Genomic DNA, 15,715 nt, shown 5'->3' with positions numbered 1-15,715 from the left:
GAGAGCATGAGAGGGAGGAGGGTCAGAGGGAGAAGCAGACTCCCTGCTAAGCAGGGAGCCCGATGCGGGACTCGATCCCGGGACTCCAGGATCATGACCTGAGCCGAAGGCAGTCGCTTAACCAACTGAGCCACCCAGGTGCCCTAATCTACTTTGTATTTCATGGATTTGCCTGCTCTGGACAGGTCACATCAGTGGGATCGTACAACATGCGGCCTTTTGGGTCTGGGTTCTTTCACTTAGCGTAAGGTTTTTCAGGTTCCTCCATGTTGTAGCGCCTGTCAGCTCTTCACTCCTTTTATGGCTGAAAATATTCCCTTCTATGGATAAACACATTTAGTTGTCCATTCATCAGTTAACGGATATTTGGGTTCCTACCACATTTTGGCTATTATGAATAATGCTGCTGTGGACATCCGTGTACAAGTTTTTGTATAAACATATGTTTTCAGTTCTCTTGGGTACACACACACGCACACACACAGTAGAATTGCTGGGTCATATAAAATGCTGCTTAACATTTTTAGGAACACGGTGGCTGCACCATTTTTCTTTCCCAGCAGTGTATGAGGGTTTCAATGTCTCCACATTGTTGCCAAAAATTTTATTTATCTGCCCTTTTGGTTATAGCCATCCTACTGGGTCTGAAGTGGTATCTCATTGGGGTTTTGAAGAGAATTATTACCAAATAACTAATTATGGTGAGCATGTTTTCATGTGCATGTTGGCCATTTGTATATCTTCCTTGGAGAAATAACTCTTCAAGTCCTTTGCCCATTTTTGATTATTTGTCTTTTCGTTGTTGATTTGTAGGAGTTCTTTAGGTATTCTGGATACTACTAGATCCTTATCAGGTATATGATTTGTGAATATTTTCTCCCATTCTGTGGGTTGACATTTCACTTTCTTAGTATTGTCCTGTGACATGCAGAAACATTTTTAATTTTGATGACGTTCAGTTTATCTATTTTTTCTTTGGCTGTTTGTACTTTAGATATCATAACTCAGAAACCATTGCCTGATCCGGGGTCATGAAGATTTATTATACTAACGTCTTCTTCTAAGAGTTTTATAGTATTAATTTTACATTTAAGCATTCTATCTGGGTTTTTCTTTTCATTCTATTTGTTTTGAGTTAACTTTTTATACAGTGTGAGGTAATGGTACCAATTATTTCTTTTGTATGTGGATATCTAGTTGTCCAAGGACAATTTGTTAAAAGGAATATTCTTTCCCCCATTGAATAGTCTTCTAACCCATATACAAAATCAATTCACCATTGATGTATGGTTTATTTCTGGATTCTCAATTTTATTCCATCCATCTACATGTCTGTCCTTATGCCAACACCACACTGTCTTGATTATTATCGCTTATGGTAAGCTTTGAAATTGGGAAGTATAAATCCTGCAACTTCATTATTCTTTTTCAAGACTGTTTTGACTATTCAGGGTCCCTTGATTCCATTAGAATTATAGGATCAGTTTTTCCACGTTTGCAAAAAAGACTGTTAGGATTCTCGTAAGGGTTGCTTTGAATTTGTAGATCGATTTGGGAAGTATCGACACGTTAACTAACAAACTATACATGGCCCCCAACATTCTGTCTCACCTCATCCTGTTTTTCCATCTCATTATTTATCTTTCACTCCCTCCTCTGTTTTTGTCTTCCTCCACTAGAATGTGAGCTCCATGAAATCGGGCCCTTGCCTGTCTTGCTCAGTGCTCTACCCCCAAAGCCTAGCATAGGGCCTGGCAGGTACATAGTAGGTGCTTAATATATGTTGGTTAAATGGACATGTGAATGATGAGCAAAGGAATGCATGCATGCATGAATGAATGAATGAATGGCACGCCTCCCTGGCATGCTTCTTTTCAGCTTTGGCGACCTCTTGACCAGGTGATGCAGTTGCTCAGCAGATGGCTTAAATTATTGGGTAAATATGTTGATACTGACAAGAAAAATAAGTAATATTTTAAAGGTGGGGGAGGAAGATTTTTCAATGGTCTTAAAGATAGGCTACATTTGTGGTTCTCCATCCTGGCTGCCATCACCCAGAAAAGATCTTTTTTAAAATACTGGTGCTCAGGACACACTCCCCAGAAAATCAGAATTGGCAAGGGACCTGAGCTTTAGGATTCTTTTTAAGTTGTCCTGGGTTCTAGTGTCAGCCAGGATTGAAACCTTCTGGACTAGCCCCTCACCGAGCTCTAGGAAGAGCCCAGGACGGCACTGTGAATGCCAGAGTTAGCCTTAGGACAATAAAGTTAAGGCTAAAAAGGTAAGAGAAGAAAAACCTGAATCCAGAAAACCTGAAGTCCAGCTGGTCCCCTCCCAAGCCTCACCCTGCCCCCCAGCCAGAGGATGTGATAGTGACAAAGGACATGCAGACTCAGAGGGAGGGCCTCTCACGATTTTCTGAAAATCCTGTATCATCATGTAAATAATTGTTTCCCCCATGGAAGAGAGAGAGCGAGGAATAGGAAAAAGGAAAAGCCACAAGATTTCTGTTTCTGCCATATTTTTCATTACAGTTGAGAGGCAGGTGAACAAGTTCCAGACCAAAACTTTAGGCAGGTTAAAAAAAAAAAAAAAAGTGCCCTGCAGTCACAGGGAGCCACCAACCACAGAACCCAACAGGAAGGCAAAGGCCAAGGGGTCCACAGTGTCCGGGCAACTTGGCATTCACAGTGGCTCTGAAATGGACCCATCGGCCACTTGGTGGATGTTTGTTATTTTTGGCCACTTTGGCCCTGAAGTTTCTCTCTAAAGCAACAGTGGATTAAACTTCACATGCTGAATCATTTTGACCTTGACATAGGAAGGAATATCTTACGTGACCCAAAGATGCTCAGTGTAGTTCAGAGGACCCTGACACAAACTGTGGGCGCCCCCCGCCAAGAGCTCAGGGGGGAGCAACATAATCTCAGGTCCTGCCCCATTCTCAGTGCTCAATCCACACAATGTCCTGCCCTTCTGTGGATGGGGCCCTGACCCCAGGCCTGTCCCACCTGGGCACAGGCACTCAACAGTTGGCAAACACATACTGTAATGACAACAAGGCCTCACATCTCCATAGTGTGGCACAGTTCACAATACACCTGGACATCCCCATTTTAGAGATGAGGAAACCAAGGCTGGAGAGGTGAACTGTCCATAGCCTGGGCCATGTGGTGTCAGAGGACGTGGGATCTCTTCTGCTAGGATGGGCCTATTGGTCTCCAGATCTTCCTGCCTTTTTCTTTTTCTCTTCACATCAATCCTGTGTTTTGAATCCTGAAGAAATATTTTCTTCACTGATGATTTCAAAATTATTAGCATCCATTGTGCATAGTGTTCTCTTATCAATGTTTAAATCTCTTTTACATCTGTGAATTGTTTCATGCGTGTGGTGCACTTGTGAGCAGATGTTCAAACCCAGCAAATTGAGATCTGAGAGCATTGTCTCCCGGTCCAGCCTCAGTAGCACTGTGCTCCGCCTTCATGCAGGATTCCGACTCAGCTGTGTTGTCTTGATAATAACAATAGCAAAAACAGTAACACCAGCAGCTGTTGGTGAGTGCAGACTATATGCTAGGTGCTGTTTCAGATGCTCTACTTTGCCAGCCCATTTAATCCTCACGACAAGCCCAGGCAGTACTCACCATTATATTCAGATGAGAAAACTGAGGCACAGAGAGGTTAAGCGACTAACCCAGAGTCACACAGCAGGTAAGTGTATAGCATATGGCCCATAACAGTTAAGCAGATGGACTCTGGAAGGAGGCTTAGCTTCAAATCCCAGCTAAGCCACATACTGTGTGAGGGTAGGGAAGTGTAGTGGGTGGAACTGTGGACCCCCCAAAGATATATCAACATGCCCGCTCCCAGAATCTATGAATGTAACCTTATTTAGAAAAAGTGTCCTTGCAGATGTAACTGAAGATCTTCAGAGGCAGTCGTCTGGGATTACCTAGGTTGGCCCTAAATCCAGTGGCAAGTGTCATTATAAGAAACAAAAGAGAACAGACACAGACAGAGAGGAGAAGGCCATGGGAAGGGGGAGCAGAGACGGGGGCAATGTGGTCACGAGCCAGGGACCTGCAGCCACAGAGCCTTCAGAGGGGGTGAGCCCTGCCAACGCCTCGCTTTCAGACTCCTGGCTTCCAGAAAGGTGCAAGAATCAATTTCTTTGTTTTAAGGCACCCAATTTGGGCCAATGTGTTACAGCAACCCTGGGACACTAGTACACATCGTGAGTGACAACTTCCAAGGGCCACAGTTTCTCCATCCATAATATGGGTCTCCATATTAATAGGACCTACTGCCAAGGGCTTTGGGGAGGATGAGAAGGCCTTACCCTGTGCCCAGCACATCAAGAGTACTTGATGAAGGTTAGCTATCGCCTGGAGCAATATCGATGACCTGGCCCTTGGCCACCCTGCCCCTGAGCCCTCTGAGAACTAGTCCCGCATCTTGCCATTTTCCTGGGTCTGACTCCTTGTCACTGGGCCCCCGGAGCCCAGACCAGCACGTCTCCTGGCTCAGGAACCTCAGAGGAATCGAATCTGACTCCCAAACCCAGGCTGCAGAGCTGGCTCCTCTGAGCCATCATCCCCAGAGCTGCCAGAGCGAGACGATGAACATCCACGCATGGCGTTTTAATATTTCACCCAAGAAGTCATTTCCTTACATGAGTCAGACACAGAAGGCTCAGAGAATTAAATCAGAAAGGTAACTCTGCGCCAGAGTGATTTCTGCCAATGGGTATGGAGGATCTTCCTGTGTCCGCTCGGCTCTTTCTTTCTTATCTGTGTCTTACAGCAGACTGGAAGCCAGCTGACGAGAGATTGCACGTTCATACCAATTATTAAAAATATATGGCAGCCTTCTGGAAATTCATTCACATGCCAAGGAAATGGAATGCATTCACAGCCCAGGCTCCTGCACTGTGGGCTTTGGGGGAATGATGAGGTAACCATAGACGCTACAGTCCAAGGTTCTCCTCCATACTCTGCCATCTCCTAGCTGTGTGGCCTTGGGTGAGAGACTCACCCTCTCTGAGCCCCAGTGCCTACTAGGAAAAATCCATGCCCCCCTCAGGTTTACCAGGAATATTCACTGGTATAACATGTTCAAGGACCTAACACTGACCCTGACCTATAAAAGGAGTTCGATCATTGTGACTTTGTTCTCACTCCTGACTCCGTACCTCCTGACTCCATAAGGAAGTGAACACAACTCCCCTGCCAGGGGACCCAGGGAGGTCCTGAGGAGCAGTGCTGCGTGGGAGGTAGATTAATACATTCCAGCGCACTTCTACCAAAGTGCACTCACTTAATCCTTTCCATCACCCTGAGCAGAGAGAGTCCTGCTCCCATTTTGCAGGTGAGCACCTGGAGATGCCCAGAGTCAGGTGACAGGCTCTGGACCGTACAGGTGGCTGGTGGGGCTCAGAGGCACGAAGCCAGGCCTGCTACTCCCCAAAGCCAAGCTCTCCCTCCGTGCTCCATGCTGATTCTCACATGAGACCACAGATGGGAAATTCAGAAGTAGCAGAGCTCCAGCCCAGGGTGAGGCCCGTCTCCAGCATTTGTCTGTCGCCGGGCATCCTAACGGCTCTCTTGTCCATGTTTACTGTCCTTATGCCTCTTCTAGGCATAAACCAGTTGGATCAGTCTCATCTGGCCCGGTGCATGGTTGTCTGTAAACTTCTGCACGTGTGGTCAAAACGCATCCACGCACGCACATTCCCCCTGCCCCGGGCCTTCTCACACACCCACACCCCGTGCCCGCCCACACGCCCTCACTCCCGCATGGGGAGGCTCTCAGCACAACCTGCCCTCGGTTGTGAGAGGCCCTTGTGATGCTCAGCTGCACCAGGAGGCTGCTAGAGAGATGGGAGCCATTCATTCATTTGCCAGAACCTCATTTGCTGGGCACTGCTGCGTGCCAGATGCCGGGGCCACGGCGATGGGGGAGGCACAGACCCTGCTCTCAGGACTGTCCCAGTCCCTATCCCCCAGGGGGACAGAAATGTTCATGGGCAATGGCAGGATAGGTAGAAATTCTGGAACAGCTTAGCCCCCAGCCCTACGGGATCACAAAGGATGGGGCTAATCATCCTGCCTTGAGAAGTATTTTCCCCAAAAAAGGAGAGAGGGGACTTTTCTCCCTGAGTCTTGAAAGAACAATTAGGACTTGGATAGTTTTAAAAAAATGGGAGCTGTGTGAAACAGTCTGGTTATTTCCTCAAAAAATTAAACAGTACTATGTAACGCAGCAAATCCACCCCTGGGTAGACACTCAAGAGAAATGAAAATGTGTGCATTAAAGGAAACAACCCACACATTCATCAGCTGATGAATGGATACACAAAATGTGGTCTACCCAGGCAATAGAATATTATCCGGCCATAAAGAGGAGTGAAGTTCGAATACACACAACAGGGATGAACCTCAGAAACATTATGTTCAGAGAGAGAAGCCAGACCCTACAAGGCCACATACTGTATGATTCTGTCCATATGAAGTGTCCAAAAGAGGCAAATGCACAGAGAGAGGAAGTAGATTAGGGGCCAGGAGAGGGCGATAGGGAGTGACTGCTTATGGGGTTTCTTTTTGGAGTGATGAATATGATTTAAAATTAGATAGTAGTAATTGTTGAACAACATTGTAAATATACTAAAAACCACTGATTATACACTTGAAAATGGTTAAGAGGATGCATTTCGTTATGTGAATTTTATCTCAATTTTTTAATAAGACAGGTAAAGGTAGACAGGGGCACTCCAGGTGAAGAGCATTCCGAAGTGAGGGTAGGAAGAGTGGGAAATGCTTTGGGGGAACAGCAAGTTTCCAATCCAACTGGAGCATAATGCATTGTATTTTTCTACTGTTGCTTCACAGCTTTAGACTAAGTGATTGTCAGCCCTAATCCCTACAGTAGCCATTAAGATATTTTCCATTGCAAGTAACTTAAGTTGGAGTGCATAATAGAGACCACCTACTGGCATCTTGGAAAGGTCCAGTGGCAATGTGGACCTCAGGCACAGTTTGATCAGGAATCCATTCCATTTCTCCATGATTCTTTTGTCCCCACCTTCCTCCATGTATGAAATTGATCATCACACTAGCTTCCCACATGTTATGGAGATGTGAAAAGAAAGATGCATTTCATCTAGAAAGAGCTTAGAAATTTTGGGCAAAATATAATTTTAGCTTTAAATAATGGGCAAAACCTCAAGAAATAGATCTTAGAGGCAGTGGCATTCCTGGTACATGAAAATCCTTGAGTAGGAAAGTGTAGGCTATGTCTTCTTCAAGAATCAGTTGCATCTGGCTGCTTTTTAGCTGAAAGTAGGACGGGGCTGGAGGGAGCTTGGACTTTAACCCAAGAGGCAACTGGGAGCCATTAAAGGAATTTAGCAGTGGACCAACATGATGAGCTCCTTATCCAAGTTCACCCTAGTTATCAGATTATATGATGGCATTATTATTACTTTTCTTAGGTATGATCATATTGTGACTGTGTAGGACAAGGTACATTTGTACTGAAATGTCATGCAGTCTGAAATTTACTTTCAGATGGTCTGGGGGGTGGAAACGTGTGTGTGTGTGTGTGTGTGTGTGTGTGTGTGTGTGGCAAGAGAGAAAGCAAGAGAGAGAGAAAGCTGTCATCAGGGAGTTTTTTGGGGGGTAGATTGCAGCAGGGCGGAGGGGGGGAGGGCTGTGTAACAGTAGTAACAGCTGGCCCTGATAAGCCCTTCCCCGAGGCCAGGCACTGGTCTAGGGATTTTCCACATCATCAGTCCATTTAAACCTCAGTCCCATGAGTTAGGCACCATGTTTGCACCCATTTCACAGATGGCAACAATGAGGTTAAATCACTGCTACAAGCTTCCATCATTTGCTAGTGGCTGAGTTGGGATGGGAATTCAGGCAGTCTGGCCCCAGGGCCGGCATTTTTAACCACCTGGTATCGGTCTCCCGTTTTAGACTAAGGCACTTCCTCAGATTCTCAATGACTGGCTGGCTGATGGATGATTGATCTGTTTATTTTGCCAGACAGAGGGTCAACAGCAAATTTTGGTCCCAGCCTCATTGGTATTTTTGCAGTAAACCAAGACCTATTTATTACTCATAGAGTATTTTGGGGGTCCGTGGTAAAAAAGAAATGCAAAACTTAATTTCACTTCTCTGCTACACTGCTCATTCTTTTTTAAAAATGCTCTCTTATCAGCCTCCTGGCAGCTTTTGCGTTTCCTGTGCATGTTAATTTCTTTATTATTAACGTTGGTATCTGTGGTTCGGCCCAGCATATCTTAGTGCTTTTTGTTTGCAGCGTGCACCCATTTTGCCTTGTTCATTGGCATATGTGGGCCCAGTTCCTGTTTCTAAAAGGGATCCTTTGAGCCTCGGTAAACACATGGCTTTCAATTAGTCGTGCAATCCTCATTCCCATTTTCATCCCAGCCACGTCACTAATAGAGTGTTCTTCACATTCCCCCAAATGCAGGCTGTCTTATGTCAAGCTTCTGACATTGTTCCTCAACCATTGTCTTCTCTCCAGGTCACAGCTCAGAGAACCCCACAGCCTAGCATATGACAAATAGTAAGATGTCCGGAGGTTGAACCCTGGGGTAGACGGAGACAGGAGTTTGTGAGATGAGCTTGGAGGGTGATCCGGGACCAAATCAAGGGAGGACCTGAGTGTTAAATTGAGAACTTCAGACTCTATCCTAAAAGCCAACATCTTCCCAAAGTATATGACATAGAATGCTAATCCCATTAGGTGTCCCAAAATAAAAGGGAATGGTGGATTTCATGGTACAATCATTTAAGAAATCCCAGAAACTATACATCTGCTTCTTGGAAATGTACAATAGGCTTTAGCATGTTAAAGGCTCCAAAAATTCCTGCAGTTAAAAGAATTGTTTAATTATGGGGCTCCTGGGTGGCTCAGTTAGTTAAGTGTCCAACTCTTGGTTTCAGCTTGGGTCTTGATCTCAGGGTTGTGAGACGGTCAGGGTTTGAGCTCAGTGCGGAGTCTGCTTAGGATTCTCTCTCTTTCTCTCCCCTTTGCCCGTCCCCCTGCATACATGCTCTCTCTCTAATAAATATAATAAATAATCTTTTTTTAAAATGTATATTAAACATTTTAATATTTAATAATAAAAAATTTAATTGGCATTTCCAAAACTTCTTTGGCCATGGAACCCTTTTTTCATGGAGCATATTTACATTTACATATTCTGCAGAATATAATTTAGGAAGTGCTGCCGGTGGGGATGAGGAGTCTTTGTGGGTTTCAAGCAGGAGGGAGCATGCTTAGACTCAGTTTTTAGAAAGGTGGCGCGGGCCGTCAGTTGCCACGGGGGAGCCCAGAGGCAAGAGGAAAGGAGGCCCATGTGCAGTTCAAGCCAGATGAAATAAGGATCTAAAGCAAAGGTTTCAAATGTTTCAGTGTTTCTTTCTCTTTTATTTCAAGCTGCATTGTTGTCTTAAAATTGGAAAATCAGTGTTGCTATAATAAGTCATAGCACAAGGATTTTACTCAGGCATAAAATCTGAATGAGAAAAGCAATCTGTGCAATCTTGCATCTTCAAAGGAAGCATTTAGCCCAACAGGGTGTTGGAACACAATAGCCATCTGCTTCTGCAGATCACAGGAGTTCATCAAGGCTTTCCAATCAGAGAGACCCAGATTCGTGTCCCAGGTCTACACCTTCATGGCTCTGTGACCAGGGGCAAGGGGCCGCACTTCTCCAGGGCTCTGTTTTCCCACACTGTAGAGGGGAGGAATAATAACCCTTTCCTCACTGGGCAGCTTCAAGGACTGCATGCGGTGACACGTGCAAAGTCCCTAGCACGGTGCCTGACACGTGATAGCAGAAACACGGATGTCATCGCCCTTCTCTGTTAGCGGGGATAGGCTGAGCGGGGCTGCAGTAATAAAGAAGCCCTAAATCCCAGCAGCTAAATCCATCAGAAGTCTATTTCTCACTCATTCACAGTCCACCTGCACGTCCGCGTGGTCTCCAGGGTAACTGTCTTCCCGGAGGCAGCTCAGCGATCTGGGCCCCAGCGCTGGGCAGGCGGCTTGCGGGTCCTGCAACAGGTTCAAGGCTCCAGCCCACGAGGGGCCAATGTCACGTCCCACACAGTGCACCGGCCAGAATGGGCCATGTGGCCCCCACCTACTGGTGAAGGGGCTGAGAACTGCGGACCAGCAGCCGGGGTGTCGGGGGAGCCCCTCTGGTCCGCCCACGCCTCCTTTCTGAGCCTGTTGCCTCATCTGCGACACAGGGCTCACGCTTCCTGCCCTATTCTACGTGGGATTGTTAGAGGGGCATTTTCCCATAAGTACGTGGAAAATACGAAGTTAATGTGAGAGGTGGCTGTGGGCTTACTTTCCGCTGGGCCAAAGCCATGTCACTTTCTTTGGTTCACAGGAAAAGCGTACGCCTTCCACCTCCTTATTCCTAGGCTCCTCTTATTCCCCACACCTCACCCTGTCTCTCATTGCTCACTCCCTCCTCTCATTCGGGCCTTTGAAATTACTTTTCAGTTACATTGTGAAGGTCACCTAGCAGTAGCCTTTGGTGGCTGAGTTTTGGAGTTGCACAGTAGGGCCACACATCCTGCGTGCAGAGGGACCCCGGAGTGTCGTGAGGGATGACGGGGGCAGGGGGGTCAGCGGTGCATTTCTTCCGGACAGCAGAGAGAACTCTCGGGGGTTCTGCATCACGGGATCTGTGGTTTCTTAGATCCCTAAGGGAACACCAGACAGGTGTGTGTGTGTGTGTGTGTGTGTGTGTGACTATTTCAAGCACCAGTATTCCCTTAAACGTGGATAGTGACACAGTGGACTGCCAAGCCCCATGCTGTGCTTCAGCTGTCCAGAGCAAGCTCAGGGGACAGCCCCAGGTGAATAGGGCTCTGGTATGGAGAGGGGACCACACTCTTGCCCTACTCAGATCCCCTGGGAAACCTGTGTTCTTGTAAGGGACCCAGACCCTATGCAGAGAGTGACAAGATGAAGGGTGGCCAGGACAGGGAGAGGGCCAAAACCTGTGCCACGTAGAAAGGATTGGCATCAAGCCAGCAAAGAGAGGTCTCAGAGGAGCTGCCACGGAAGGAGCCACGGAAGGAGCCATGACCTGCAGGGCCCCAGAAGGCAGAATCCAGGACCAGCGGGGGGAGGTTCTGGGGATGCAGATCTCAGTCTAGGATGGGGAAGAACTTTCACGTTTTAAGGTGATCTATCCCAAAATGAACTGGGCTGTCTCCGGGGGTAGTGTCTCGTCACCAGAGGTGTGCAAAGAAAGGTTGGAGGAACCCTCGGCAGAGACTACACAGGCAGGCATGGAAGGGAAAGAAAATGTTTGGGCCTCTTCAAACCTAAAAGGTGTATGAGTCCACACACTAGAACAACGTGATCTCAGAAGACTTTCTACGTGTATCTATAAAGAGGAGAGAGAGAGAGGGAAGGAGGGAGGGAGGGAGGGAGGGCGAGCGCACTGGCAAGGCAGAAGGAAAGGGGCCTAGGAAAGCCAGCAGACTGCGGGGTGAGGAAGGGGGCGTGCCCACGTGCCAGGAGCCTGTTGCTGCCCAGGGATCCCAGACTGGTAGCAGCACCACCAATGACTACATCCTATTTTGGAACAATCTTTGCAGCATTGCACTTTGGGGGCTCCCAATCCTCCTGCCTCCCTGAATGACAACAGGAAAATGAAACGGATGCATTGTTCTCACTTACATTACCCTGGGGCCTGTGTGTCTCTGGGCTTTGTAGTCTTTTGTCTTCTGTGCTCTGGCTCGATGCTCAGAGCAAGCCTCAAAGCAGGGGACTCTGGCATTTCTCAGAGGACAACCTGGGGCTCCGAATGGGCACGTGACAGAGCTGGGGCAAGAACCCTCATTCGGAGGCAAGGCCAGTGGCTGTCCTTCATCCCAGGGCACTGCGGTCCCGCCCTCCTGCCTCTTAGCAAACAGGAAAATCTGAGATGCAGCGGGGAACAGGGGAGGGAGCACTGGACGCTCTCCCAAGCAGCCACCTTCCTTTCTCCTTGATGAGCTGGGACTCCCAGAACTAGGCAGAGTTCCAGGGAGGAGCCCAGAGCACTAGAAAGGGCCCTGGGCTAGGAGTCAGGACGCAAATGTGTGCCCTGGGGTGAGTTACAGCCTGTTCCTGGGCTCTGTGTTCTCTATGCAAAATGGGAATGAGGCTGATGGCCCTACTAAATTTTTAGGGTTGTTAGGCAGATCGAATGACATTGAAAACCATAAAATTGAGTGCACGTGCACAGCAGTGGTGGAATGCTCTGTCCATGATCCCGCTTCCTCACACCTAGAGCATTCTCGCACCCTAGTTCTGTCCCCTCCCTGTTCACGCCAAACTGGGCATGGACTTGACAGCAGGCGTGGCCGTGAACCATGAGCCAGGCCATGCAGCAGACCCCCGTGAGAGGATGATGAGACACACAGCACCTGCATGGCCAGGCCAGGGCTGAGTAGGGCTGGCTTGGGGGCCTTGAGTTTTGAACTAAATAGGAGGGATGCCAGTGCCCCCAGGGATTGGAGCTGGGAGCTCTACTCAGTTCTGGGGCCACAGACCTCTCCCCGCCCTGGCAAGGGGCAGTTACCCCCACAAAGAGACCCTTTGGCCTGAGGGGTGCGGGCCTAGAGGCAGGATGAGGGTGGGCCAGCACTTCCGCAGGCAGGCCCAGGCCAGACTGGAAAGTACAGGAGAAGGGGCTTTGGCCAACTTGGGGCCAAGACCAAGTTTAGCGTAGGGCAGGGCCCCAGAGCGGCCACAGAGGCAGCTCATGGCCAGAGGTGCCTGGCCATCCGTGTGCCCCGAGGCCGGGGAGAGCACCATCTTGGGACACTTAAAACCCATTGCTGACACTGTGGCCTGGGCACACTTTGGCATAGTTCTGGATTTGTGCTTTAAAGCAAAGGTTTGGGAAGTTGGGCACACCGGGGTGCAAGTCACAGCTCCATCATTTAGTGCCCGCGAGACCTTGGGCACACCACTCAGCCTCTCCACGTCTCATTCAGCATCCCCTAAAAAGGGCTCACTAGAGCTCACTCCTGCAGTGATCTTTGGGGATGCAACGGGCAGTGCATAGGACACACAGCTCAGAGTCCAGCACATGGTGAGCAGGCAGGAAACGGGGACGGGGGGGCACAGAGGAGATACAGGTGGTGGAGGGGATGCTGGGTGGTAGTGGAGGGGGAGGAAAGGTCAAACACAGTATGTCCCACACAGGGCGGTGGTCCTCCCAGAAGAGAGGCAGGAAACACGGGGCCTCAGAGGAGCCCATGCAGGGCAGGAGCCCCTAGGAAGATTTCAGAGACAGAAGAATGGGTACTATTCACATGGTGGTGAAGAAGGGGTGTCCCAGGACCCAGAAGGGACATTATGGGGCCTGGCCACAGATGGATGAGGCTGGTGATGGGCGTCAAGGCCCATTGCAGAGGGTCACGATGCTGGAGTCATGGGTCAGGGCGTCTTTCCTGTGGTTTGAGAAGCTGTTGAAGGTCTCTGGGTTGGGAGCCGGGGTGGAATCAGAAAGGAAGGGACGCCCAGGGTTCTGGTCTCACTGGGGTGGATAGTGGAGCAGTTCTCTGAGCTAGCCAATGTGGGAGGAGGGGCGGCTTTAAGAGAGAGAGTGATGAGTTCAGACTAGAAATGTGAGGTCGGAGGCCCAGGAATGTCGAGGAAAGGGATGCCCTCTGGAAGAGGAAGAGCAGTGAGTAGAGGAAGTGGAGAAGGCCCCAGCGGAGAAGGGCAAAGAGCTGGGAGAGGGCAAGGCCCGGAGGTGAGGGGAGAGAGCCTGTCCACAGCCCTTGAGGGGACCGCAGAGGCTAAGGGCTTGCTTGCCCCATGATGGCCAGCAGACTTGCAGCTTCTACAAAACTCAGGCGACTGTGTGACTAGTTAACCCATCCTCTTGCATACCCCAGTGTCAGCTGGGCCCTCATGGGCTTTGAGATTTGGGAAGAACTGGACGAGCAGCACAGTTGTGGGCGGGCGGCAGACAGACCCGGCTCACGCAGGCAAGCCCCGTGCTGCCTGGTGTCTTGTTCAAGGGAAGCCAGAAATCTAGGTGTTCCTGTGAATCACCTGAGTTTTAAATCCTGACCATGAAGACAAAAAATTCTAAGCCCTGTGTAGCTCGAGTAAAACCCATCCATGGCCCGCACACCGCCCCAAGGCCACGAGTTTCTCTCTGCTCTAGAACGGCGGGAAGACTCTGCACCCTGGCGCCCAGCTGTGCCCTGGTGACTCTCTCTCGAGGATATGCTGCTGGGTCATCATTCCAGCTGGGGAGGCGTGTGTTTGGGCACCGATCTCATTACCCAGCCCCATCAGGCTTGGGGAAAAGCGCATGATGCCAGCGCCCTTGTGCTGGGTGGGCACTGCAGACCATGAAGCTGACGCCCATTCACAGTGTGCCTGGTAAACCCCCCCACCCCACCCCCACTGTGATCAAGCACCTCTTGGCTTGGGGTTCTGTGAGTTCTTCCTGCTCCAGGCTTGCCCCAGAGGCCTCCGATGCAGGCCCAAGGAATATCAGGGCACCTTGGAAGGCCCCCCCTCCCCAGGGAGGGGAACAGAGCCAGGCCACAAGAAAGGACAGAAGGTGCGACGCCCCTGCTGTGCAGGGAAGAGGGCTGGCTTGCCTTTGCCTCTGACTTGCTATGTAACCTTAAGCAAGTCTCTTGTCCTCTCCAGGTCTCGGTTTCCTCACCTGTAACAAGGGTATAAAATTCCTGGCTCCTTCACCAGACTGCCCTGAGGTCAAAATCAAAGAGAGATTCTCATATGAATATATATGGGCTGCAAAGGGCTAGAGATTACTTTACTTGTCCGCCCTTAGCTTCCCCAAGACGATCCTCACCCCAGCTGTGACCCTTATACAACCATGAGATTTCCCACTAATTCCAAGGTCAAACTCAGAAAGCCTCTCTGAACAGGACCAGGCAGGGGGCTTGCTGTCCTACTGGGGGCCTGATGCTGACCAGGGCTCCTTGCCCTCCTCAGCCAGGTCCCGGCCATCTACCCACCCTCCCCCTGCTACCGCATCTCCCCTCCACGAAGCAGGACTCCGTGAGGATGTGGCCAGCGGGCATCGGGTGAGCGGCTCTGGGACCCAGGCGTGTTGCTCTGGGAGCTGTTCCAGGTGCACCCAAGCAAGGGTGCATAGCACCAACAGATTGGATGCATGCAGAAGCTAGCTCCAGGGGGCTGATGGGGCAGTGCCAAGCGCCCCTGAATGGTAAATCCCCCATAAACGCTGGCTGGTAAGCAGCCCAAAAGGCTGGCCCCTCCCGTGCCAGCCCGCAGCATGGTCCAGTACACCGGGCGTGGGACCAGGGTCAGGATACCTTTATCTGGGTCTCCACTCAGTCACCCACTTGGTATGAGTCCTCTTCTGGGCCTCAGTTTCTCCATCTGTAAAAAGAGGAATTGGACTAGAGCATGATCCCTTTTGTGTTTGGAAATGGAGAGCCAGGGGAGGGAGATTTGGGCGGTCACAGTGACCAGGAGACACTCCTGGGATTTAGGGCCCACGGTCTATGGGCCTGTCCCTTACAACGAAGAATCGTGCCCCCTCCAAAGAAAAAAATGCAGAAGCACCCGTGTGGAGAAACCCTGGTGGGTGATCTCACAGGGCCCTTCCAGAACTGGGATTTGGAAAAAATTCACCCAAATTCATAATCAA

General features: G+C 49.6%; 1 protein-coding gene across 1 annotated transcript in view; it reads left to right on the top strand.

The window, feature by feature from the left end:
• Positions 1-15,715, top strand: part of GABBR2 (gamma-aminobutyric acid type B receptor subunit 2) — a 230,607-nt gene that overhangs the window by 190,180 nt on the left and 24,712 nt on the right. The gene's annotated exons all lie outside the window — the stretch shown is intronic.

Source organism: Neomonachus schauinslandi, chromosome 13 (assembly GCF_002201575.2).
Source record: "Neomonachus schauinslandi chromosome 13, ASM220157v2, whole genome shotgun sequence".
NCBI classification, from domain to species: Eukaryota; Metazoa; Chordata; class Mammalia; order Carnivora; family Phocidae; genus Neomonachus; species Neomonachus schauinslandi.
Note: the sequence above shows the minus strand (reverse complement) of the source record. Positions and strands in the feature narration are given on the sequence as shown.